General features: G+C 40.8%; 1 protein-coding gene, 1 long non-coding RNA gene and 1 pseudogene across 3 annotated transcripts in view; 2 read left to right on the forward strand and 1 right to left on the reverse strand.

Moving 5' to 3' along the window:
- Window positions 1-2,256, reverse strand: part of LOC111654309 (solute carrier family 41 member 1-like) — a 29,037-nt gene extending 26,781 nt beyond the window's left edge. The window contains exon 1 of one of the 2 annotated variants that reach the window (XM_023405268.2): window positions 1,970-2,256. The gene's annotated coding sequence lies outside the window, so the exon portion shown is untranslated. Of the gene's footprint in view, window positions 1-996; window positions 1,298-1,969 lie in introns of those variants that run through there. The other variant, XM_023405269.2, reaches the window with a different exon arrangement.
- Window positions 2,257-9,444: 7,188 nt separating this feature from the next.
- Window positions 9,445-10,472, forward strand: LOC147819173 (uncharacterized; annotated as a pseudogene).
- A 9,959-nt stretch (window positions 10,473-20,431) lies between these two features.
- On the forward strand, window positions 20,432-26,494 carry LOC147819174 (uncharacterized). The gene is made up of 2 exons (XR_015437193.1): window positions 20,432-20,597; window positions 26,232-26,494. It is a non-coding gene; the product is annotated as an uncharacterized LOC147819174 (long non-coding RNA).
- The last annotated feature ends 986 nt before the right edge of the window (window positions 26,495-27,480 follow it).

The following is a 27,480-nucleotide window of genomic DNA, read 5'->3' on the forward strand; positions in this document are numbered from 1 at the left end:
TCATTATCATTTCCTTTACTTCCATTCTGTCAACATCACTTAAGCTCCACTGACGTTAAACACACACAATGTTGTGAGTTAAACAGGAAATAGATAATAGCCAAGGAGCTGCAAAATAAAATGAACTAGTCATAGATAATGTAAGTAGATGAGTCAGACACATTTTTTGTTTGATTTATTTTATTAAGTGATTTCACAGGAAAGAATACAGCTTTATATCACTATTTACACTCCATTTTAATTATTTAACTTTCTGTATTATTAATATATTCAGTTCTAATTTTGACTCAGAACAATATGTCTCTCTCTCTACACACGACCCAAAAATAACATCACTCACATCAAACATATTTTTAATGTTAATATTTTTAATCATCCTCAGATCCTTCAATCCTTCATATGTTTCAGATCAAATGGTTCTTACTAAATGTATTGTGTATAACATATTTCCTCCTGGTATTATTATGCCTACTTTAGTATTATTGTAATATCTTCTGTGGCTTTTTGGACATATAATATCTGAATTATAAGCTTCTACATTTTTTTCTTAAATTCAGTTTTCACACGTGCAAAACTCTTAGTCTAATGCAAAGGGCCCAGCTGCCTTGCTGTCTTCTTACTTTTATAGACAAGGATATTGTCGTGTATTTTCTCAGTATTAAAACACCGCTAAGGTGAAGAAACACTAAGTACTTGCTTTCTATGTTTTCAGTGATTAAACTGATAACATAAAAAAATATCTAATGTGTACTTTCTTGTGTAAACACACACTTTGTGGTACACAACCTTAAATAAACAGAAGTCTGAGAGCACAGTCAGTCATCAGTTTGACTTTTACAATGTGAAGGATTAAGTGCAAAGTCAGTCTGACATTAATTAATTACATTAATAGTATATGCAATAAGTGGATGAGGAATCCTGTTGTACAGAATTAACTGCAGGATTTTAAAACTTTATTGGAGGTGATGCTCTGATGAACTTGATGCTCGGCATTACCTCGCCTGAAAGCTGCTTTTCTCTTTGATGCTTCATACGAGTTTTGCATATTGACTCTGATGTGCGGCGGTGGTTTAACTGAGCACTGGAGCATCTGTTTACATGATGGGGGCTGATAGCCCTCCAAATCACTTCAGGCTACCGGCGCCTTAAAAACGAGGAATAAAAACATCAATACACACGATGTCGACGACAGAGTCCCGGAAACCTCGCGAAATGTCAAAACTTCATCTGCAGGTCCGTGAGACGAAAGACACAAGCGCACAGATTCACTGACAAGCATTCCGCCACTGAAGGCAGCCATGTGTACATCCCATAATGCCACTGCCCCGGTAACCAATGGTAACCAACAACCAGGCGCTCTCTGATTGGATAGAAACAGAAGTAAACCAGTGGCAACGTGAAGCGCCGCCCCCCTGTGGAGAGAGTGAGCTAATAAAATGTGCTTTCACGGACTGTGAAGGAATCCCAGTGTTACATGTCGTATTGACTGTGTTTGTGTTTTACTGTGTGTTAGTTGTAACAGATGGATGAATCTTAAATTACTATAAACTAATAAGGTAAAGGGTCCAACTCTCTTTTTGGACAGAACATATTGAGGTCATAATACAGATTTGATAGCTTTACTGTAGCCTGTGTGAAAAGGACATAATAAAATAATTTCCTGGACACTGCTGATGAAACCACTGTGGGATTTAGTGAGAGAAAACACCAGTGAAATCACAGTGACTGGCATGTAAGACATCCACTGCACAACCATAGTCACCCGTGTCTCTGCAGTTAAGAAAAAGTCTGTGGCAGGCACCGCTGATAATGAACACACATGCTCAGTCAACACACACTCATTAACTTGTGTTTGAAAAGCTCATTACTACAAAATTTTATCTGGCTCCATAACTGAATCAAGCCTATGATACACACAGTGGAGATAAGTTTCTGTGTTAGAAGCTGAGATTTGATTTATCGCTCTTACCTTTGTCTCCGGATCTTGTGAGTGTGTGTGTGTGTACGGCTGAGCTCTCAAAAATAAACTGTGTATGCTTGCTATGCTGTGTGTATGCGTTTGAGTCTATATTAAGGCTATGTGTATGTCCTGCTTTCCGTTTGCTCGTGCATTTTTGTATGTACGTTTCTGTGTAAAGCTCCCAGTGTGTGTGTGTGTGTGTGTGTGTGTGTGTGTGTGTGTGTGTGTGTGTGTGTGTGTGTGTGTGTGTGTGTGTGTGTGTGTGTGTGTGTGTGTGTGTGTGTGTGTGTGTGTCTGTGGTGCATGAGCCGGTGCGCATGCATCATGGGGCACCGTCTTGAATTTCATGGCATTAGCAGATAAGGATATCCCCCTCCTGTCTCTTTCCATCTCTGGTGGACTGGTGACAGCAGCAGACAGCTACAGCAGTTTCCCTCTTTCATTCATGGAAAGAATAAACTTTACAACAGTCTCGTCATGTTCAGCATTCCTACAGAATTCACCTTCATTAGTGGGGCCATTAACCTGTATGACAGACTGGATTTTTTTTTACTTACTAAAACATTAGTCAAATTGCCAGTCTTTTGTTCCAGTGTCAGCCCTTAAAGCCCAAAATTGAGCCATTTTCTTTTTTTCATGGCGTGGGTGATTTGTTTCCGTACACTGACCTGCATGTGTTACACAGAGCAGCATCATTATCTTGTTACAGGAGCTCACTGTTGCTTGTAATATGACACCTTGCTCTGCGCATGCTGTGACTTTTAATGGTTATGTCACGGTGATGTTGTTAACACCCTCGTGGTCTGGGTCTAAATAGAAACTTAACTTGTGTATTTCATTCACGCGGGTGACAGAGAGAGAATTTCTTCTTTTACTTCTACACTGAAACTGTATCTGATAACTAACTAACTGCTGGTTGTTAGTCATAATGGTACCAGTAATATGGAATGTATTGTGTCAGCTACTGCAGTGTAGTGGTACAGCTACATTAAGCCTCACTGGTGTGAAGAAAATCTGTGCAGAACAATATTTACCCTCTTCTTATAGCTAAACAATAAATAATAGGATCCTGTCCATTGTTTTTTAGTATCCTGGTTGTGCTTTTGTGGAGGTAAACATCCCGTCCTGGTTCTATAAACCTATATAAATAAAGCCTCATCCCAGTTCTGAAAAACACAAATATGTAACCTAGTAACCCAGAAACTGGGATACTGTGCCATGTAAACACATTATCCAGGTTTGTGGTGCCATGTGTGTGTGTGTGATGTCAACTCCAGATTATGTAGTGGTTATTTAACCTGCTTTGATTATTATTATTTTAGCTACTGGGGAGCGGGGTTACAACAAGACGTATCATCTTATAAAGTTGATATGGCAAATGTGTAATAAAACTTATTTACACATACAGAGGACATTACTATTCATTAGGAGTAGTGTTTCTCTTCACTCGCCTTTTATCTCTGTTTTTGGTCTCCACCAACCCTGGAGGGAACTATCTTCAACTTCAACTTCAACTTGATTGTCTCAACGGGGAATGATGCTGGTGTTGTCATTGAATGTCAGCTGATTATCAGTTATCTACCTACATACTTATAGCACTGAACCTGTTCAACGTGCTGTCCCTTCAAATCTGGCTCCGTATGGAAATGAAATGTGAATGCGAATGTGCTTTTTGCTGCAGCATATTTGACAGCACTGAGGGTACAACATATGTGTCTCACGAAGCTGTAATTTGCTTTGGGATATAAAGTGAAATTACCTCAGCTGGGTTTTTACCATATGGACAGTTCACCCCAATAAACTGCACTGAATTGATTAACTATTTATCTTACTGACATGGTGCATTATGAAGCATTGGCTGTAGATGAATCAACATCCAGGCAGCTCAATAGGAAACCATATGGTAATCATTTAGACCACATCGCTGCAGAGTACGACTTACTATACTTTCCATTGTTTCTGGTGAGGCTGCAGGACATCCTGATCCTCCTCCTGATCTTGTATCTATAGACAAAATCATCCACCTAGCACTAGTGTTTTTATTCCTGCTGCTCTGTGGCAAACACTGATAATTAACCACCAGCAGATGACAGTATTGAATGTTACCGCTCTCTCACTTACTAACAGTACACAATGTCACCACTAGGTGGTAGCATGGACTAAAGAGACAGATGCGTCCAGTTCATGTCTATGTTACTTTAGGCACTTTTTAAAACACGCAATTGCCTGGCAAAATTATCACCCACTTGCAACATTATACTGAAGCTAAAAACAGACCCCGGTGGAGAGACTTTGTTTTTATAAGTAGCCTACACTTGAACAGTTTAGACCTGCTCCTAACTGTTGCAATCAAAACAAAGAGTCTTGTAAAAATGTTCACCATATTGGAGTTGACAAGTATGAAGAGCAATTTTCCAAGATCTTAAAGTAGAAAAAAAAATCAGGTGCAGTTGAGTCTTGGTGGTATCCACAACATGGTGGTCTGTAAGGATGATCTGTCTGTAACAGGCTTTAAGTCCTGGTCTTATTTAAGTTTATAGTAACACGATCCATGTTATAGTTATGGATTCCTATATCCTTCAATTCAGAGGTGGAAAGCCCCTGGAGGTTATGGAAATCTGGTTTACAGCCCCTCACTGTTTATTTTCAACTCATATTAACTATAATCAAAACCAGGAAAGACTAAAATTGCCTTCCCATGTGTACCGTATGTGTTTTGCGGTGTTCTTTTTCTTTGGCTTCAGATCACCGTGGCTGTGTGAGCCTTGGCATTTTCAGCACCTCATTAACGCCTTCATGCAGATGCAGTGCACATGCATGTACATGCAGAACTTCATGTAGGAGTTACATCATTCAAAAAGGCATTTTTCTTTCTAACAGAGCATCGCAGACAAGTAACGCCAGCTTCTGTGGCAGTGCTTTTTATAGTAACTCTGTAGTAGCAGTGCTATCCAAATTGCTTGGCTTGACCATTGTCACATTGTCAGTTTATGTAGAAATAGATATGACATGTATAATCTCTGAATGATGCAGTTACTTGGTTGGGATAAAATCCACATATCATTCCACCAATCTAATGTGACAATCTTTTGGTCCTGATCTGCTTTTGGTCACTTTCAGTAGTTACAAACATCACTGCAGCTGAAATGGCACAGGTGGTAGGAAACCCTATAAGTCACTGGATGTTGGGTTGGACATTGGACTTTCATCTTCTACACTTTTATAATTAGAGATTAAAATCTATCTCTGAACCAGCAGCAGGACAATCATGCTGCGTTCAAACACATTGAACCTGGTTTTGGTATTGTTCTACATTTTTACTGTCAACAAAACCCATAGAAAGATCAGAATCATCAATAAACGGATCATAATAACAAGTAATGCTGTAAAACTAAACTGTTACAAATAAATCAGATCAGTGAGTCACACTGTTGTTTTGGAACAGACACATTTCCCATCCTGATGCTGTAAACACTCCCTAAACCAGCACATGTGTATTAATCCACCCACCAAATGCCCTATGTCCTCGCGTTTAGAATAACATTTACTAAAACCAGCGACCAGCTGTTTTCAGATATTTATCGAGCCGTCTTTAAAAATCAAACTATATATCTGTGAGCTGTTCTCAAGGATTTACATCATCAGTGAGGACAAATGGGTTTAAATGAGTGACACAGGCTCAGGAAGTCAAACAGTACTGAGGGACCAACACATGGTTTGTTTTGGTTAAAAAAATCACCAGCCTTTAAATCACATTGGAAATCCCAAAGTCTCTAAAGATACCAAACATGTAACTTTTTTACTTTGGGGAAATGTGTATAAAGCCATGTGCAAACGCCCAAATTATTTCCATTGTGTTAGCTTTGAGTATTCCCAGAATCTCCCAGTTGTGGGATTAATAAAGTTAATCTAATCTAATCTAATCTATAATTTTAATAACGCTAATAAAGAATTATTTTCCAGTTTTAAAACTGCTTTTAAGAGACATGAAAGGAAACTGGATGTTTCACATAGAGATCAGTTCTTTCTTAATGTTTTGTAGTTATGATTTGAGTTATTTAATGTCGTCTATGGCTCTGGACGAAACTATTGTCCAGTCAACTGATGATGTCTTCAGGGTTATTTTACTGTAGCTGAAGCCTGTAGGAGAAAAGATACTTGCTTTACGGAAACTCTGTCTTATAAACCCGGAGCGTGTAAGTTGGAAAGGTGTGAGTGTTTAACAGGCAGAGAGGTTCTAACAAAAAGATGCAATTGAGTCACATAATGGGAATTGAAGGCTCCAGTGCTGTTGGAGCTAATCCATACTAGTTACTAAAAGTCAGGATATCTCATCTTAAATCCAGCTCCATAATCAGGTATGTGTCAATTGTGAACCATTGCGCCAGTGCTCCATACCAGCACTTATATAACACATATTAAGCTGAGGGATACTGCAGGCTCCATGCCAATGCTATAGCATGCCATGAGAGTTGTAGCAGGCTCCATTTAGCACACTGTGTCGAGGAATCAGGAACAACTGATGAAGCTACTGGGAAACACAAGCAATTTAATTCTCAGTAGATTAAATATACTTTATAAACTCCAAAACTTCCCAAGAACTTGTTGTCTTTGTTGTCAGAGGGGAGAGTGAGGGGAACACTGTGTGTACTTATGCATATAGCTGACCACGCTGCTGATTCAATCTATCAGGGAAAATGAATTAATTAACGTTGTGTGCCTCAGGACAGCGAGGGTCTTAGGTCATGCAGTGTTTAATAAGCTGCTGCGAACAGAGTAGCTTTGGTACTTGTGTGGTGATAAGCGCAGTGGTTGACAGATAGCCATGTGCTTCGAGAGGCTCTGGCCTGCGTGGTGGAAACTATCATGGAAACTTGTAATGTTGCTATAAATAAATGTCCCTGTCCCCTTTTGCCAGTCACACTATCAGTGCTTCAGTCAGTCAATCAGTGGTCTGTCTGTTTCTGTCTCTGCCTTCTCGCCTGTCTTCTTAACATCTGTTTCATGATGAAACATCTGTCCTGTCTTTTTATTTATTAGTCTGACTGTCCATTTGTCTGTCTGGATTCTTGCCTGTCTGTCTGTCTGTCTGTCTGTCTGTCTGTCTGTCTGTCTGTCTGCTGCATGTCGGGCTGAGACAAGGTTACACTGAAGGATACGAAGCATTAGCATAAATACAAACAGATTTACAGACTGCCAAGATCGACTTATTCACTGAAGTTGTTTTAATGGGACGTACACTACATGTATATGATGTAGGCAGACATAGAGTAGTTTAGGTGAAGGTATGAAGACAAAAACATATTTGTCTCAGTGTCTCTCTCTCTCTCTCTCTCTGATGTACCTCTGGTTTACCTTGGAGCACCTGTTGCTGGTCACACCAGCAGCTGTTGGCCTTGTGATACTCCCACGACACTCGCACACACAACACACACACACACACACACACACACACACACACACCCACCCACACACACACACACTCACGCGCACACTTCAGTATTTCACCCACTCTTGTGACACCTCCATGTGTAATTACAGCTACTACGACTGTCTCCTGTTACCAACTTCACTGGTTGAGCTAAAAACTGTTCAAAAGAACAAATTGAAAAGACTCCAGATTTCATGGCAACAAACCAATAAAATTTTAACTTATTCAACATTGGTCCAAACGACTTGTTATCTTTACTTACAACACAAAAGTGAGTCAGTGTTTTTGATAGCTTGGAGTTGGATCTGTATCTGGCAGCCATCACCACGCTACAAAGAGCAGCTCGCTTACAAAGCTTCAAATTATTACCTCGCTGCCAGATGAAAATACCAAATAAATCAAACTGATGAAATGATGCTGTGCATTTTTTATAATTTATCTTTGTCCTTACAAAGTAGGTCTGCCCCATCTCCCCCAGTGGCAATGTGTAACTCATTCAAATTGCTTTGCTTTGTCTCTGCTGTTCCTGTGAATTATATCAAAACCAAAGGAAGAATATCACATTATTATTATCACTAATAATGTATTATTGGTCATAATTTGATATATAATTCAGTTTGCACTTCCCATGGTTTTAGCTTCCTCTTCTGGAATATAATTCATATAAAAAAAAAAAATCCTCACATCACTGTTAAAACTATTCCACTGAGAGGAAGGATAACAGTGTCCTGAAATTACTTAAGAAGAGGGAATCCGTTGCCCAGGAGGCCAACTGAGATAAGCTGCTGCTTATTTTCACCAGCAGCAGCCAGCAGAGACGTCCACCCAGAGAAAGAACGCTGCATTAACACCAGTTAAAAAGAAGACAGAGAGTTTGGAGGCGCAGCAAAGCACCAGGGAAATACTCCTGAATGTGAGTGCAGAGCGCCTGTGTCCTTCAGCCTGCACAGTGTTTCCCTCACTGATGATGAAAGTGAGATCTGGTGTTGCAGCAACTGTACAAGTGAAACCTATTACTGTTCTGCCTGTGTCCAGAGTGTCTATCAAAGCACTGCTGAGGTACATGCTCCAAAAAAGGGGACTCCAAACATTTTTGAATGGGGGCGAGATTTGACGATGTGAAAACACCTGGGGGTCATGTGGTGTGAAAAGAGACTACTGGGAGGCTAGGCTAGCTTCAAGATATTTCACTTTCTCCACCCGTTCACTGCAGGACAGTCGCTTGTATGAATTCTGCTTAGTCTCGTAATCTCTCTTCAAATTGAACTCTATCATAACAGCGATGGTCTCTTGGCAAATGAGACAAACGCAACAGTTTTGGCGCTCAGTGAAAAAGTATTCAACTTTCCACTGCTCCTGAAAGCGGTGGCCCTCGCTGTCGACTTTGCGCTTCTTTGCTGTGGCCACAACTTCTACCTAGCAGCAAGTGCATGGGAAAAAATGCAAAGTGAACTTCTTTCATTATCCAATAATGTGTGTTGGGCCACGTATTGTATATTTTGAGAGACAAGCTGCGGGCCATTTAAAATTGGTCAGCGGGCCACGATTGGGCTGTGGGCCGGACTTTGAACATGCCTGCTCTAGAACTTCATTTCTATTCATTTTCTATTCATTTCCTAATATTAAATAATGAAAGCAAAAACATATAAAATCAGCTCAATTGAACAGGTATCATATCCAGGTTTAAAAAAAACTAAAAATGACAATCATCCCTCAATGAAACTGATGTGAGAAATGAAGCTGTGCATTTTATTGACTTGATCCAGTAAACTCTGTCCCATTTTTACAGTGATACTAAATGGCCACTTACTGTAGTTTCAACGTCAAGTGAATAATTCCATTCTATGTGTATTGTGACATCACTACGTATATGTGAGATCTCTGCTGTTTCAAAGGCAGCAGCCCTTCAGACAACCATATCACTTCAAACCTTTGACTAAGTGACACACCACTGTGAGTTCAGTTCATTACCCAGACATCTGTTCATAAACAAACTGCAAAAAGATTAACAGTATCTTCCCCAAGTCGACACTGATTTCTACTACCTGAAAAGATGGCGACTTCTACCTTCCAGCGCCAAAACAGGAGGACCACGAGAAAGGTCACACGGAGAAATCAAGACCACTGGATGGAGGTCCAAGAGCTTCATCAAGAAATTTGGAAGCTTAATGACCTGCTGGCTAAAGCGAGGGCCAACTGCATAAACGAACAAAACTGGAGAATCCAACTTTCCCAAGAGTTGGATCAGACCAAGCAGCAGTTGACCCAACAGAAATCCCTGAAAGAGATGTATATCAACAGGGAGAAGGAGACCAGAAGAGAGCTGGAGAGGCTCCAAAAATACACCGATGCAGAAACCCTCAGCACCACAAAGATCGCCTCTCAAGTGCGAAACAAGATCAGACAGAAGAAAAAGAAACTCCTGCAAAAAAACTATGAGGAACTGCAGGTGGCGCATTTGATCGCCCAGGAAAAGTTTGTGGCTGAGCTCCAGGGGAAGCAAGACAAAAACAAGGCTCTCCTAGAAGAACTAGAGAAACTGAAGGCTTCATACCAAGAGGTCACCCACAGGTATGAAGCTGACGTCCTCACCGCCAGACAGCAGGCTGACAACCTTCAGCGTGAGCTTGAGAAGGAAATGAAAGCTCATGCTGACAGGGTGTCGGAGGACCTGCTCCTGGAGAGAAACCTGAGGGCTGAGCAGGATGCCCTCCGACAGAAGATGGCGGAGGAGTTCAGACTTGTGCAGCAAAATGCTGCTGAGAGCGAAATTTCCCTGCGGAGAGAGATGGAGGAGCTGACAACTCTGTTCAACACGCAGTTCTCACTCAAGCTTGAGGTCTCCACAGAGACCAACAGAAGACCAACCAGCCTCCGAGCCCCCAAGAGATCATCACCAGCCTTCAGAGCGAGGAGAACCAGGAAGATCCTGAACCCACGGAGACTGATGTATCTGAGGAGATCCTCTGTGGGAGAACACCACAGGCTTCAGTCTGGAAGAAAACCCGCCACTTTCTGGGGTTGACGAAACCAAGGAAGTGGAAGAAGCCATACGGGCCCTCATCCAACAGCGGCTTCTAAACTGCCACCCAACCCCCCAAACCCCTATCTACCCCCAACCTCTCCCACCCTCAACTCCTCCACCTACCCCCAAGTCCCCCATCCACCACCACCCCCCTTCCCCCCCAATCCTCCCTCCACCCACCCACTGAAAGCCAAAGACCTTTTTCACAGCAGACATGAAAAACCCACCGGTAGAGGCAGATGGCCGCTCCCACCCTGAGCCCGGTTCTGCTCGAGGATTCTTCCCCTCAAAAGGAAGTTTTTCCTTGCCACTGTCGCCATGTGCTTGTTCATGGAGGAACTTCGTGTAATTTGCAGGAAAAAGACAGGTGCTCACCAGATATTCATCTGTGCTTTGCCAGCTGTAACAGCCAAAATGTTTGCTGTGAAAAAGATGTATTTATTGACATGACAGAAAAAAGAAACTCATGTCATGTCAGACGTGCTTCAGGCTTTAAAAGTTTTTTAAAGTCAATAAAAAAAAATCAAAACAATCAAAACAAAAAATCTTCTCCTGCAAATATTGCTGTATTTAGTACTTTAAAACTGTACAGTCAAGTTTTTCAAAGAAACTTTTGTCAAATGTAAGAAGTCCGGCTCTATTCAGGCACAGCTGCTAACACGCTCATGGTGACAATGCTAATATGCTGATGCTAAACAAGTGTAATGTTTACCATGTTCACCATCCTAGTTCATGAGCTGCTGAGGCTGACAGGAAGGTCATCACATTTTTAATATTCAGTCATAAACCAAAGTGTCCAGGGCAAATGACCTGATGATGGCGCTTGATGGAAAGTTAAGGGGTCACCAAAGTGATTATAAATTCATCCTGAGGGACATTCATTTACAAACCAATGTGTCAAATGTCATGACAATCCATCCAATAACTGTTGAGATATTTCAAAAAAATAAACAATTGTCAGGAAAAGTCAGAGGATAGGATAACCAGTGTCATTAATCCATCCTCTGGGGAATACAGTGTCTGTATACTGACCTTCGTTCACAATAGACACTAAAACTAGTAATTAAATGACTAAAGCGTGATGAAACTGAATATGTATTCTCTTAAAGACTAAGGCTAAATATAATATTCAAGGTGCCAGAATCAACTTTTTGTCATCTGCCACGGAATCAAACAATGAGGGGCAGCAAGATTTTGCCATTTTTTTTAAAGTCGCTGGTTAACCAACTAGTTTTGGTCATTGGTGATTATTCGGTAATTTGTTCCACGCACTTGGACAGATTCTGCATCATTAGCTGATCTTGTGGCCGAGTCTTGTTGAGAGGCCTGGAGCTAAAATTTGGAATTTGCTCTCATGGTGCATATTCCTGAACAAAACTGTGTTATATCAACTTACCACAAACCAACTGACACAGAAAACCTGGAGCCAAGTATAGCCGGATTATTTCAGCCCTGGTTGGTCTCTGGTTTTCTGGCCTGTCATGAAGATGCTATGTATAATCTGATGTGTGGTCTGTACTCAGTGGGAACTTGGAGGTGACAGGGTACATACAGTAAACAATGCACAGAGGATGGTGGGTCAGTGTAGGGAGCCAACGGGGCCCAACAGCAAATCTTTGCCCCGAAAAGCGCCGTGTTTGTCCAGTCTGACCATGACATTCACCATCTTCAGCGATGATTTATGTGCCGTGTATCACGTTATCGACAAATGAAGCTGGCTCTTGTCCACTGACTCTGCATTTGTCTATTTTTCACAGAGGGGTTTGATTGGTTAACTAAAATATTTCTCTTTTTTTAAAAAGGGCTTGGGGTTTAAAGTGTCACTCTGACAATCAGTAACATTTCTCACTCTCAAAGCCTCTTGTAGATACAGCTGTCACATGGATATCAGTGGCAGGATGTAAGAGACATATCTAGTCTGCGTGCCTGCAGATACATTCAATATGTATGTGCATGTGTAGTGGGAATGTGTGTCAGCTTTCACTGAAGGAGTTCAGATGGGACATCTGTTGATTCGCTGCTGTCGAGTGTCTATGCAGTTGAAGGGACATGTTGCATAATTCTGCTGAGGTTTACAGTATGATGGATGACTGCAGACCCTCACACAGTTGTTGTGTGTGCCAACACCTTTGCTTTAGGATATTCTTTCATCACACACTCCTCAGTTACACGCCCAATATGCAGTGTTTTGACACTTCAAAATCAAGAGGGTACTAATAAAAAATCCCATTAGAATTGTCACTGACTGGAAAAATAATGTAAGGTAAATAAAAATAAACCTGTATAATTTCTTGATTCCAGCATTGTAATTTGGTACCTTTTTGCTTTTTAACTTTTTTGGAAATGGAAATTAAAATATCTCATAAAACTTGATATGATGTATATATTTCAGACATGGTGGCAACCAGTGCTCATACTAAACCTAATCTGGTGTTTTTTGTAAATAAATGAAATGCCCTTCATGTGCGATACAGGATTTTTATCTTCCAAGAAAGGACTTTCACACAGTCATTGTTTGGATGACAAATATATAAACTGAGATGTGTAAAATATGACATTAAGGTTGATTGACTGGTAAGCTGAAAAAAAAAAAAGATCTATTACTTGCTAAATTGGAATGAGCTAATGCCAGTATTATAAATAACTCAATTACTAATCTACCTCCTGCAAGTGCATGAAGATTCAAGTTACGTGACACTGCAGTTTGAAATGATTGGGTTCAAGCGTCAGGGTCAAAGAGTCTCCTGTTCGGCATTTTGTAAGGGGACGGGGGTCTCAGGGTGCACGGTGCACCAGCACTTGCGGAGAAGCTCAAAGTTTCAGGGTCAGTGGGGTTGTGTGAGAAGGGGTCAACTGACGTGTCCTGCCTGCAGGGAGGCAGTCAGTGCATTTATCAGGATTACTCTGCCCACTCATAAACACACGCCTGACTCATGCACTCTCTTGTTTCCCTTTCTAGCACTTAATCACTCATTTTTTACTCATAGTTGAGAGCAGCAGGTGTTGCTTGCTTCTTTCTAATGACTGATTGTGTAATTGTGAAACTCACAGATGCTCTCCTGTTTATTTGTCTGCATGTTTGACAACATCAACTAAATCACTTTGAAATGGAGTTGCAGTACATAAAGATGAACGATGAACTATACAAAAATGAAGCCAAAAATGTCAAAAATAATTGTTTTAATCACGTTTCAGTCAAGAAAACTAAAAGCATTTCTTCTAGTTTCAGTCAGTGAGATTTTTGTCTCATTTCTGCCTTTAAAGCAGCCGCCTCCGTCGTTGATGTATACTGTTTCCATGGTTACAATATTGTTCTGGTCAATTGCAGGTTAGTCAGGGTTAATGAGGGTTAATGTTACTGAAATGCAAAGTGCTGCTTATCAGCGCAACAGGTCAAGCATCTAAACCAACCTCCAAAGAAGAGCTTTGGGTGGCCGGTGATACATTTTACCGATCAGCAGTCAGGTCATGAAAAAGTCATCCAATTTGTTTATGAAAACTGTAATTCATTTCATAATGGCTTTCAAAAGCTACTTTTTATTTATATTTTATGATGAAAAAAGCTTTTCAATTAATATTTTAATCCTTACTTTGGTTGACAAAATGAACACTGGTATTAGTGAACTGCCACTATTACTACTTCTACTATCATTTATGCTAATACTGCTAATAATAACATTACTACCAACACAACAACTACTACTACTACTAGCTTGTGGAAGTTAAAAGTCTGAAAGACGGTTGAGAAAAGTCGATAACAAGCTGCGGTGCTCTTATATAATGAAGTGAGCAGACTCTTTGATTCCTCCCACAGAGCCAGCGGCCTGCTGTGAGCAAAGGGAAACAGGCCAGAGTGCAGAAAAGGTTGTAAAACTGAGCAGAGGAAAAAAACTTCTACAACCAACCCTCTGTGACTCTGCTATCACAGAGGCCTAACAAAACAACCACGAGCAACAGCTGCACATCAATTAGTATTAGTATTTTTATGTTGTTGGAATGTCAGTATTACCATATTTTACTACCCCTGCTTCCTGAACTCTAATACTGTTGGATGCTTTAGTAATAGTTCTTTTGTCCCTGTAAATAAACCTGAAATCACTTCCACATAAGGTCACTATAAAGTTTGTTTCATTCTGCCACAGCCTACAACTGATCCAGGACATGAAACATTTCCTGCCTCTGTCTTTATCTAAAACCAAATTCACAAATCAATGATGAATAAATTGATTGTTAGTTTGTTTCTGTCCAAGTTGCTGATTGTGCACAACCAGTAGACAAAACCAAACTGGTACAATATCATCGCTTGTCCATAGTGCATCTAGCCACCAGCCTGATTGTGCTCAGTGGTGGTGTGATGTGTCAACATCTGTGCAACACAAAAGTATCCTCACACCTTTCCTTTGCCAAGTAAACTGCATCAACTGGTGCGCACACATACACACACAGCCCACCGGCAAATAAGGTGTGCCAGAGGGTGTATGGCTTCAACATTTCTCAGCACTCAGAGTAAAAACTCTGAAGGGCATAAGATGAGTGAGATATAAGTGGTGTTTGTGAATGTGTGTTTTTTTTGTGTGTGTGTGTGTGTGTGTGTGTGTTGTGTGTGTGTGTGGCTTTGCTTTGCTTTGAGTGTGAAAGTGCTCCCTTGAATGAGGCTCCCTGACCACGTCTGCAGTTTCTGTTTGGAAATCTGCTTGTTTGAGTCCAAGCGTTAAGTACACAAAATGACGCAGAAGAATGTCACTGAACCGCTTTTCATTTTCTCTCTGTGGTGACTCACACTCTGGAGAACCATCAAAGTGAATGTATCCGAGGGAGAGAGAGAGAGAACTATTTGTTGTGCATACAACAGTGGAACCTCTTCCTCTCTTCGCCAAGTAGCATTCACAGTCCCAGCAGGACCCCAGGCTGTTACTTGATATAATCAATGGCAAAGCAAAGCTACATACACGCTCTGTTATTCACAGATGGTAAAACCAGATCTGTTTGGTAGATTATAAAAACTTAACTCAGATTACACACACACACACACACACACACACACACACACACACACACACATATGGATAAGGCAACAAAACCACCTTTCACATACACCGTCATCTCATCCAATTCTTATACAAGACTTTTACTCAGAAACTATATCATTTTGGTCACCGTGGTCTCACAGTGGCTAAACTTGCATCCAAACTGATCTACCAATGTTTTTGTTTTTTTAACTCTATAGAAAAGGGAAACCATCTATCGTTCACTTAAACTTAGCTCCGTCCTGTGTGACAGGAACATTGTGTGAGGCTTTGCAATTTCTGAAAGATGAAATTAAACATCTTTCTCTTAGAAATGACAAGTTGGATTCATAACAAATAAAACACTCAACCTCACTTCATCTGATATGACCAGCAGCTAATGTTCGCAAACTTTAGTCAGACACTGCTGTGTAACCAACCATCATTGCTTAGTCAGCTCTTCTGTGCCTGTGCTACTCTTGTTCGGCTAAAGGAACCCCTTTTAAAAAACGAAACTACACCCTCAAATACCCCCCAGAACCCCAGAGTGGGGCGAGAGAATTTGGCTAAACCAAACTATCAAATCCAAACAGACATGTCCAAGTTCACTTTGAGCAGAAAAAAGCCGTTTTTACACACAATATGAGTACTGTTGGAACAAGCTCTTGTATTATATTCCAAGAAGAATTTATGTGAATTAACAATTTTAAGTGTGTAAAGCCCCTTAAATGTCCTCCGTGCAGTAAAGTATAGCACTACTATATACAGTATGAGTCTGTGCCATTTGCCCAACACATCAAATTAATTCTTTCTTCAGCTGTTTTTAATGAGGGGTTCTTAAAGTGTCAAACACTCATTCCTCCGCGTTCCCCAACATATAGACACCACCTTCTCTCCACCATTCACCTAAAGGATTATCTATCGAATCTATTGGAAAACATCCGCCCTGTGAGATGTGCTGGATTCGATTTTTGCTTCTCATTGTGGTTCTGGAGCGTGATGCGATGGGATCATTTTACTGAATGAATGGTTTCTTTTGGAAATGTCCAGGGCTGGTCTGACATTCATATAAAAGTGGAGAAAATTGACCATGGAACACACATACACACATGTATCTACCCACACTCACACACACGAGTGGCAGAGAATAGCCCGACCGCAGGAGAAAGTGTAACGCTAACCAGGAAATGTTGGCCGATCATGACGGTCTCTGGAAAACAGATTTTCTCACTGGCCGATGAATCTTCTTACATAATTCTCCCACAGAACTATTGTGCATTATAATAAAGCAACGTTTTGAGTGTGTGAGTAGCTGTGTTAAACAGCACTTAAACTCTTCGACTGTGTTTCTTATTGACTTTGAGCAGGCGACCAGAGCCTTGTGGTTTTCTGCCAAGTGCAGCCTAATCAGTCTTTAAATTAGCCGGAGCCATCAAATTTGGATAATAAAACTACAGTCAAACCTCCGTCATAATCTCTTTCTTTCTTTCTTTCTTTCTTCCTCTCTCATGTCTCATATACTCAGATAAGTGAGTATAAATACACAAACACAACTGTACCTACAGACACAGACATGTGTGTATGGTTGCATAAACACACACTGTCTCACTCTGCTGGATTCGTAGCATGTGGTAATGTTTAAAGCTCTGCCTTCAAGACAAAACTCAGGCACACTTTACACTCATACAACTCTCTCTCTCTTTCTTTTTTTTTCTGTGCGTGTGTGTGTGTGTGCTTTCCTACCTCTGTCTTCTCTCTTGGATGCCTTACCCTGAAGTCTTCGCAAAGGTCTCAATTTCTATACATTCCTGTGTAACAGAGAAAGCAGATATCCCAGGAGAGGTCCTGTTTTATAACAAACACTATCCCAGGCCTCAGTATTGAAGGCACCCGCTCCCAGTAAAAAGCCGTATAAACCCAAATACAAGAGTCGTCTGCATGAGAGGCAAATACTTATGCAAACTAACAGACTCAGGAGAAGAAAGTGTTGAAACTGAAAGTCTTAAAACCTTCTTCTCCTTCTTCTGTGTATCAGATGTTCCCTACAACAGAGTTTCCAAAACATTTAACAGGAGGTTTTATACAGTTTTGTTTTTCTGAAATACCAGTTTACAGCTTTGTTTTTTTCATGTTCTCATTCTGTTAACATCGTCAAATTTCAGAGTCTGAGTCCAGCACTAACATAAGTACTGTATGTTTACTGTACTTGTGCACCACTACATTTCATGACTCCACTATAATTATTTGACAGATATAGTTATAGCTCCTTTTCAGAACATATGATACACTTATTTTTTTAAGCGTGACAAAAGCATTGTCTAGTTGGGCTTCTTGCCATGTTTCAGATGTTGGAGCTGTGTGCAGCTCCACCAAACACATTTCCCCTTCAAAATGATCAGTTGGCTTCATTTAAATAAGTTTTTGAGGCAAATGAAGATAAAAATTAACCAATATTTCCCCAAGAAAAGTCCAATTCATGAAAAAGTAATGAATATAATTTTTTTACAGATAAGGTTTTTCTGTGCCAGTGATCATCCCAGGACACCACAGATTTTTCTTGTGACCATCCGGAGGAGGCTGAACCACTGGAATAAACTACCAACCTGTTTAAAAAGAAGTTACATTTGGTCCACCTCAGCCAGCTACTACAGTAAATTGCTACATTATAATAATGTCATATATAATAATATTTTAGTCACAAGGGAACTTTTACTTTTCATTACATTTTCCTGACAGTTCACAAAGACTGTAAATAAAGATGTAGGCTTTGTGACGTCATCCATATGTTTCTGTTTCTGCCACGCCGTCGCCATCTCGTCAGTGCCTAACTCCCGTCTAATCCAAAAGTGGGCAAAGAGGTGGGGCGTGTGTGGAGCCGAGATGATGCATGCAAGGATACGTGCACCCGCCTGTCACTCAAAGCAGCACACCTTCAGTTATGTTTAACTTTAAGCCTTAATAAAGTTTAAAAAATGTGAGCACAGTTGTAATGAAGAAGGAAATTAGCTATAGAGACCAAACGCGTTATTCGTACCAGACTGTAAACATGTTCATTTCTGCTGTTAAGTTGGACATTTTAACACGGGAGTCTACGGGGACTGACTCGCTTTTGGAGCCAGCCTCAAGTGGTCATTTGAGGAACTGCAGTTTTCAGGTCTTCTGTGTTGGCTTTATTTTTGAGCCATGGAGATTACCACTTGTTAAAACAGTATTTTTTTGCGGGGGGGGTCTCTACATTGTTGTGTTGGTACTTTATTTAAGTAAAATAACTGAATACTTCCTCCTCTGCTGGTGCCACTGAGTGACATACGTACACTTGCAGGGCTTAGCTAGCAAAACACATAGCCGACAAGCTAACTGCTAGGAGCTAGGAACTAACCAGCTGGGAACATGCTAGCTCGATAACTTTCAGGGCAATAAGTACATACACTTTATTCTGTAGGTGTATTCATACCATAGACTCACCTGTAGGTCTGGACTCTGTTTCACCTTTGCGAAGTGACTTTCTGATGGAGACAGCGGCAGTCAGGCTAGTAGTTCTCCTCTGCCTTTTGCTCTTCTTGCTGTTGGCATTTAAAGTTTCACTTTATGTGAAAAGTTCAATGGCACAGTCAAAAATAACAAATCAAACAATTCACCCTCTCTGAATAGTCTCAGTGTGGTACAACTCAACATTTCCACTGTTGCTCTGCTGGCATCTCCCAGGTGTGTCTCATCAGTGGCTAATGAGTCTCACACAGCCAGACCACTCTGAAGCACTGTCAGAGTGACTGCAGGGCAGCCAGAGAGAAGCCTTTCCTCAGTGAAAGACAAATGAAAGCTGCTCACAGGTTCTCAGATTGTGTGGAACAAGATTCACTGGTCTGATGAAACCAACATTGAACCCTTTGTCTTCAATTCTGAGTTTCATTTCCAGAGGAAACGCTCGTAAAGGGAAACCTGCAATCCAAACTTGCCCGGAGGCTCCAGGTATAATGCGTGCAGTTAGGCGTGCTCCTAATTCCCGTGCAACCAAGGAAACTAATTTATATTATATTTATAAATTAAACTATATTTATTATAAAAATAAAGTATGTTCCATCACAACAGCCCTGTAACTACAACACTGAATTTATCACATCTATCATCATATCTACACTACAGATAACATAAGATAACATTTGCACAATATCTTGACATAAAAATTCAGCTCCTACACAATACCATCCCAACAGTGAAGCATGGTGGTGACAGAGGAAGGCATGCTGTCCAGATGCACCCAGGACCTCAGACTGGGCTGAAGGTTCACCTTCCAACAGGAAAATGACTCAAAGCACACAGTTAAAACAATGCAGAGGCGGCTTAGGGACAACTCCGTGAATGTCCTTGACTGGTCCAGCCAGAGCCCTGACTTGAACTCAATGGAAGCAAGTCTGGAGAGACCTGAAAATGGCTGCCCACCGATGATCCGAGGATTAGCAGAGAAGATGTAAAGGTAAAGGGTCTGAGTACTTATGTCATTGTGATATTATAATTTTTCCTTTTCACTAATTTGATACAATTTCTAAAATTCTGATTTCACTTCATCATTATGGGTTATTGAGTGTAGACAGATTTTAAATGATTTTAGCATGAGGCTGCACAATAACAATAGATGCAAAAAGTGAAGGGGTCTGGAAACTTTCTAACTGCACTGTAAAAAAACAACTGGAAAAGTCCAATATATTTGACCTAGTGCTTAACCATACGGATGTGCCTGAATAAGCAAAGTATATAGACGCCTCCCTCAAGTCAAAGTTCATCATTCAAGGTAATGAAACCCACATTTAATGGCTATACTACTATATTGTCAGTGCAGTGTGATGTGAACGTGGTGTAACACTCATTATAACGCGGTTACCATCACCACAGTGACAGTGTTGCTCACCATCATGCATTTCACCGCTGGTGTCGAATTTCATTTTTATTGCGACACAGACTGAAAGAGTTCAGATGCAGCTGGTGTTTTACTCACTGACACTTCAGCAGAGAGGATGTTTGCTGACACTGTGGCCTGAGTCCAGGTTTCCTGCTTGAGTGACAGTCTTTTTAAGCAGCTGACAGCCTCGTTGCTGATGCCCAGAATGCAAGAAGGACTGCAGGCCTGCGTCTGGTGAAGGCCTCGCTGAATGGCTTCGGAATTATTTGAGTCTTGGGGTAAGAAACTAGTCTATTTTTCATGCAGGCTCCAGGGCAATGAAAAGCTTTTAGAGCCCCTAGTCCACACCCTTTTTTTTAAATGGACATCCAGTTAAGTTAAATAAGAATCTGTCAGCTGGTTGGAGCAGCTAATGGAATCAGATTGATGGTTGAGACAAAGCTCTGCTTGAAGGCAGCAGGGTGGAAAGGCAGAATGGCTGCTCCTTGCCCCCTTTAATCGGACTGATTTACCCCAGAAGCCAAACCCTAAATGGAAACAACCAGTCATTTCACCCAGCGTTGAAAACCCTCAAGCCTCCATTAACACTCAGCTCCAGCATTTTCATCTTCACTTTCTCCTCTGATGTGTTTATGGGTATTAATGAATCTTTGGAAAGTGGGCTTACCAATAAAAATAAAAAATGTTTTAGCCATACATTATAAAGACACTATTACATCCAGGACATAGCATGTTTCTGTTGTAGAACTGAAGCCATTTCTGTTATGTATATTTTAAGTCGTGAGTGGGTTGGGGATTCGGCCTGGGAGACAGGCTGGGAGTAGGAGGCACGATGAGATTGCCTATCAGTGAACGCACCAATTCAAACAAACACTTGGCAGTACACAGCACTGCGGCAATTACGCAAAAAAGTAAAAGATTCAGTTTAATCTGGTGAATGGGCTGAGTGTGCGAGTGTGTGGCCTAGTCTGAAGGGCTCGTCTGACATGGGACACAGATGGGAAGATGATAGAGAAAAGGGAAACGGGAGAAGATAAAGGACGGACTTTGTGTCTGTTGATGTGTTGAGAGAATACGAATATTTATCCACCCTTTTTTTTTTTTTGTACCTGAAAGATGCTCTGTTTGACACAGCAGGAGCCCCAAACTGATATCTGAAGTGGGATTTGTACCAGGACTCACAGTCAACACAAAGTACCGCTGTGTGTCTGCCAGGTTTCTGACTGTGTGTGTAATGTCCAGCTTGCAGTATCAGATTTGGACAACATGCAGGAAATTAAGCCCAATTACAGGTCTAAGATTGGCACTATCTAAAGTCCAAAGTAATTCATTCAAATCATGTGTTTAGAGATCGAGCTATATGCAAATCAAATGCATGTGGTCGAGTGACTTTATGTTTGTGCGGATAGAAAATAAAATGGCAGCAGAACGTGTTCATATTGGCCTGACAAAGACCTTTTTACTACAGGAAAATTAATGAGCTACTACAGAGCATATGATTCAAAACAGAATAGAAAAGCTACAGTAAAATCTCCACTGGTGGCTTATAAATGCCGCTATATACGTAAAACAGCTTCAGGTTGAGATATTTAGTTTCCAGGTTCCAGCGTGCCGCGGAGCCGCTGCCAGCGGCGTTAATAATGAATCGGCTCGAGTTTGTTAGTCAACTGGGCACTGAGCTGAGAGGGCTGGCACAGGGGGCTGGAAATGTGACTGAGGAGGTCACAGGTTCAGATCTCAGGTTAATGAGGAACTTGTATGATGGAGAACACACACACACACACACAGTTATTCAGCCAGCAGAAGGTGTTTCTTTGCCAGTGTGTGTGTATGTGTGTGTATGTGTGTTTTTAAGTTTACAAATGACACACTGGCAAGTTTTCTTGTGGGCCTTCAGGCAAAGGGTGAATTTAACTTTTCCTCCTTTAAAACCAAATCATTTTTAGAACAATTTTACCCAGCAAACAAAAACAACTTATACAGCTAAGATTGATTTTAAATTATATTATACCATCACAAACTACAGACACACATTACAATATGTTCCAGTGCTGATCCATTTTTCTCCACCAGAATGCACCAGAGAAATGAATCCCCTACAGTCATCATAATCACTTTAAAGTCTCCAATTTATGTTCGAAAGTGTAGCCTAATGGCTGTAAAATGATACTGTTACTGAGAAAAATTGTTTTATTATAAGTGTTGATGCATGAGTTCACACCACACTCCTATGATTTCTGCTAAATAGGCAGAAACAACTCACGAAGTCAGCAAAACAGCAAGAGGGCTGCTCTTTCCTTTCTTTCATAGGTTTCATAGGCTTACCAATACAGTATAACTCATAGGACGAATATGCACCTACACTATATGTAACACACATGTATATACAGTCTTATGTGTGTACAGTCAATTAGTCAGTTATTTGTGAATGGGAAGTTATTGTTATTTATTTGCACTATTAATGTCACTCTCTCATGTTATTGTATGTTTTTTTTCATGTCATTATCATTGTTTTTTTAATGTCTTAATGTGTACATGTTGTCCTGCCCTGGTTGTGTATATCTGGTGTGTTTTTATGTGCCTTTTAAATTGAATTGAATTGAAAGGTGAGTAATAATAATAATGATAATAATAATAATACATTTTATTTGTGTTGCTCTATTCATATACAAAATGCAGCTCAAGGTGCTCGACAAAATAAATAAAACACAGTTCATTCATTAGGCATACCACTTATCCTTTTAGGGTCACGGGAAGCTAACACTGGGCGAGGCCGCGGTACACACTGGACAAGTGGCCAGTCAGGGCTGACATATAAAGTCAAACCACCATTCACGCAATTGGGGCTGGAAATATGACTGAGGAGGTCACAGGTTCAGATCTCACATACACCTACGGGCAATTTAGAGTAGAGAGGCCCCAGCCGGCCGGCAGGTTCGAAAACCACAACCTTCTTGCTGTGAGGCGACTGTTCCACCACGCTGGCCCCAGAAAACAGTTCCAACTAAAATATCTATATATAACAGCAATATCTCCAGTTACCATTACCATAGCCATCATCACTGTTACATATAGCCACTGTCACCATCATCATTTTGATAATTGAAAGATTATTAAGTGCTATACTTCAGAGTCCTGGGTTGGATAAGAATCCAACAATCTGAGGTGAAGATTATTCTAAATCTTGTTGGCTTTCCGGCAGGTTTGGCAAACTGACTCAGTGGATGATAAAAAACAAGTTATTTGGTCGTGTCTTCTCAATCCTAGAACAGATGGAGATTTGGGTCTAATACAGGATCATACCCATGTGTCAAAGTTGTTTTTTATATCTCAATCTGATGCCTTCCAGTGTTATCCTACTGTACTCTTTCTGAACCAAATCAAAACTCTGGGTTCACAAAGTCCTTTTCTCCCAAAGATAATCTTTATCTATTAGTTTTACTACAGAGCAGCTATTATCTGAGGTCCAAGGAGCTTTGGGAAATCATGGGCCCCAAGTCGGTAACTTTCCAAGCCTGGCTCAGTGCTTGTACTGCAGTGCAAGGAATGCAGTGGTTGTTTTAACATTACAATGGCTTGGCAGGACTCTCTGTGGTCAACCACTTGGTACCAGACACCCTCAGACATGCCCCGCAGGGTGCCTCCAACAACACGCCTCAGGGAGTGGGGGCAATCAGGAATATAGGTTCTATGGAGAGTACATCTAAGGACGTCACAGAACTTGTTACTTGAGAAGAAAACATCTCGGTGATACCATAGAATTTATTCATTTAGTGCTCACCTCTCCTACAAAAGCATTTCCTCTTAGAAATATAGTAATAGTTTGTATAAACACAATGGAGCTATAATGGTGGACTGGTGGGTTGATCAGATTTCCTGTTGGGCATGATGAGGTTGAACGGTCCCCTAAAACCTCTGTAGTCGCATTTAGCCACTTGCTACCGACTAGCCTTTTTAAGGACACACAAAAGCTTAAAAAAAAAATCAAGACTGGTGTATTTACTGACGCACTTTACGTCGTAGAATAAAACACTTGAGCTTGTGTTAACCACAGATCTTATTTCAGGCATCTAACCAAAAAACCCATCGACTTCTGGACAAGGGAAGTGGAAGTGCTAAAATATAGGACTCGTTCCTGTGGCACTTTTTTCTTTAATCAAGTCAAGCTCTTAACCTCCAATATTTATGACATCTACCAGTTCAATCGGTTAGAATAACACTGTACTAATCAAAATAACTGCTGAGATCTGGGAATGCAGCAACAATACTAAAAATAGGTCCAGTAGGGAACAAATACATGTGGTCAGATAATCACACAGGCAGCAACAATCCTGAAGTTGGTTAGATATATTTCATAGAGATTACATTATCTAAACTGCACATTTAAAAAAAAAGGCCGCGTTTTCTCAAATGACAAGTTGAAACAGCTCGGTGAATGTGCATAATTAGATACAGGCCATGTGTGTGCTGATGGGAGCAAAGGTATCTTAAACAAGTTCTCCTCCTGCAAAAGTATAAACACTGATACAGCAGAATCAGATATATTATCTTTGTAATCCCATGCATCCAAACCTGGCACCTACATACAGGTTCAGGTGTGTTATGCAGGTAGCAGTTTACTGTAGCCTCGAGCAGAGATGAGGAGTAGGCACAGAGGTCTGGTAAGTTCACCTCTTTCTAACTTTCTAGCACTCCCCAAAACCTCAGAATAGACTTTGATGTTTGAAATCAGTGGCGTTCCCCTTTCGTTTGTTACAGTATGTGAGGAAATTTCCAGACTTTCAGATCAAACTTTGGAACAGTGTGTTGGCAGGTGGTTTCAGATGCTGTTCGAAACCCCCACAAGTGCTTCGGTTGAAGCATTCTGACAACTTCGTTATAGGTGTGAATGAAATGCATCATTGACACGGTGTAGAAGTAGAGATGTTCTGATCAAAAGCCCAGTATGGATTTGACGTGACTGCTGTCATTGTAGGGCTCAGGTCAAATCTTTTGTAAAACATGAACAAATACTTGAATGTCATAGAATCTTTAAATTGCTTATATGGATCAAAAAGCTTGGGAGAGAATCGTCCCTATACAAATGCAAAGTCCGCTTACAATATTTATTTTCAGTCCTTTCAAACATTGCAACATATGGAAAAAGAATTGAAAATTGAAAACTATCATAATGTTGAGGCTCTCCGACTTATTTCTCCAACTGTCTCTCGTCTCATAATGTGACTAGTGACATGTACCGGTTAAAACAGAAACACTCAAATTGTAATGATTCTCAATAAAAGGTCTAGGTCTGGATAGGACAGCATCTGGGTATGGACCTGGACTATTAGTGAGTTTCCTGGATATCAATTCTTCTGCGCCGCTCTATAACAGCAGTTACCAGTGGTTCAGCGAAGCTTCCTGTGTAAACTTCTGTTTTAGAATGATGAAGAACTGATTTCAGTTTATCAGTAGGTTATTTGGAATCGGATCGGTGCAAAGACTTGCGCACTCACCAATTCCTGATCCAGTGTTTTAGGCAGCATCAGAGGCATTTCTGATGGTCAGTTTACAGATTGTTATCACCTCCAAGGGAGGCAGAAACCGTCTTTCACATTTCATATTTTATTCCTGTGACTCTCTGTGATATTTATTGACCTTCCTCAGTCTGAAGATACATGGTATTCCCCATGCTTTGCAGTCTGCAGGACATTCTGCAGATGCCATTAATGCTCAAAGCATTTCCAAACCAAAGAAAAAAGTCATGTCAAATGTCATGATGAGAGAGATGCAGCGAAACTCAAAGAATAGAAAAGAACAGTAGCCACTTTTATGAAAGTCTTTCCTCAGTAGTTTTATGAAAGCTCCTGTTTATGAGCACTCACACTGAAGATGTTTTTCTTTTCCCTCTGCTGTTTCTTTTGTTTGTTTAGCCTCCATCACATCTCCTCCCTCCTCCGGCCATTCCTCCCCAGCCACAATACAAGCCTTTCTACCCTCAAGAGGAGTCAAAGATGTTCAGATTCCAGGACAAATGATATGGTGCTTGTGAAGAAAAACACAACCTCACTTAAAATGAGAGAAATTACTCTCTCTCTCTCCCTCTCTCTCTCTCTCTGTCTCTCTGTGATTTTCTCTCTGGCCTGATGTTGTGTTCATGGTTACAAAATACAGAGCTGATGAATGATTGATGAAACCCTGACTAGTGAAACATAAAATCTCATTCGCGCCTGCACAGCATGAACAAACAAAGTCAAACAAAAGGAAAGTAACCAACGGACCGCATTTCGAAACACTGCAATTAATGCCAGAGAGCATTCTGGGTAAGCCATGTCTAGACAAACACTGTTGACATGACGTACTGGCAGCAGATTGGAGCATCAGTTATATAAGCAGGAGGCATAAATAATCTCATTTGATGAGAGAAAACAACAAAGGACACAATCAGGATTTCACAACATGAATTCACAAATTACCTTTCATTAGTCGGACTAGGTTAAAATTAGAGAAGTCGAAGGCTTGGATTGTCTCTATGGTTAAAAGACACAAAACCTGGTCTCTGGTCTTTCAGACAGATATTATATGTACCCATCCATTCACATTGACCCGCTTCCTTGCACCATTTCCAAACCAAATGCAAAAGAATAGACACAGCTTATGAGGAACTATCACAGTATTTATGTTGTAACCTGGCGTCACTATTCTTTCCAGCCTGATCTGATGACTCTACAAATTCAGCAACGCACAAAAATCTGCCGTTTTCAGGGCAGGTTTTGCCTTTCAGACACAGTAGAGAAAAACAGGAAAACTGGGGAGACAAAGGGAGACAAAGGCAATGTCATGCACAAATGTCCAGAGCCAGGCTTGAATCAGGGATGTTGCAATCACACAGTCACTATCCTAAACCTGTAGGCCACCAGGACACCCCAAAATTCTCTACATTGACACTGGCACAGTCCTTATTGTCTGCCTCTCCCTCTAATACCATAATGCCTTGGAGATCAGTGAATTTGGAGTCAATTTAGTTGAACTTAAGCTGCAAAACCTGGTGGAAAATAAGGACTGTGCTTGTACAGCAGGCCAAGAGAGTGTCACCACTACTTTCTTAATAACAGCCTTACGCTGAGTAATGTCGCACTTTACCATTTGGTGTGAAGGCAAGGTAAGACTCGCTGCCAAACA

Source organism: Seriola lalandi, unplaced genomic scaffold (genome assembly GCF_002814215.2).
Source record: "Seriola lalandi dorsalis isolate HSWRI2012SDOR001 ecotype SW California unplaced genomic scaffold, Sedor1 jcf7180002054269, whole genome shotgun sequence".
In the NCBI taxonomy this organism is placed as follows: domain Eukaryota; kingdom Metazoa; phylum Chordata; class Actinopteri; order Carangiformes; family Carangidae; genus Seriola; species Seriola lalandi.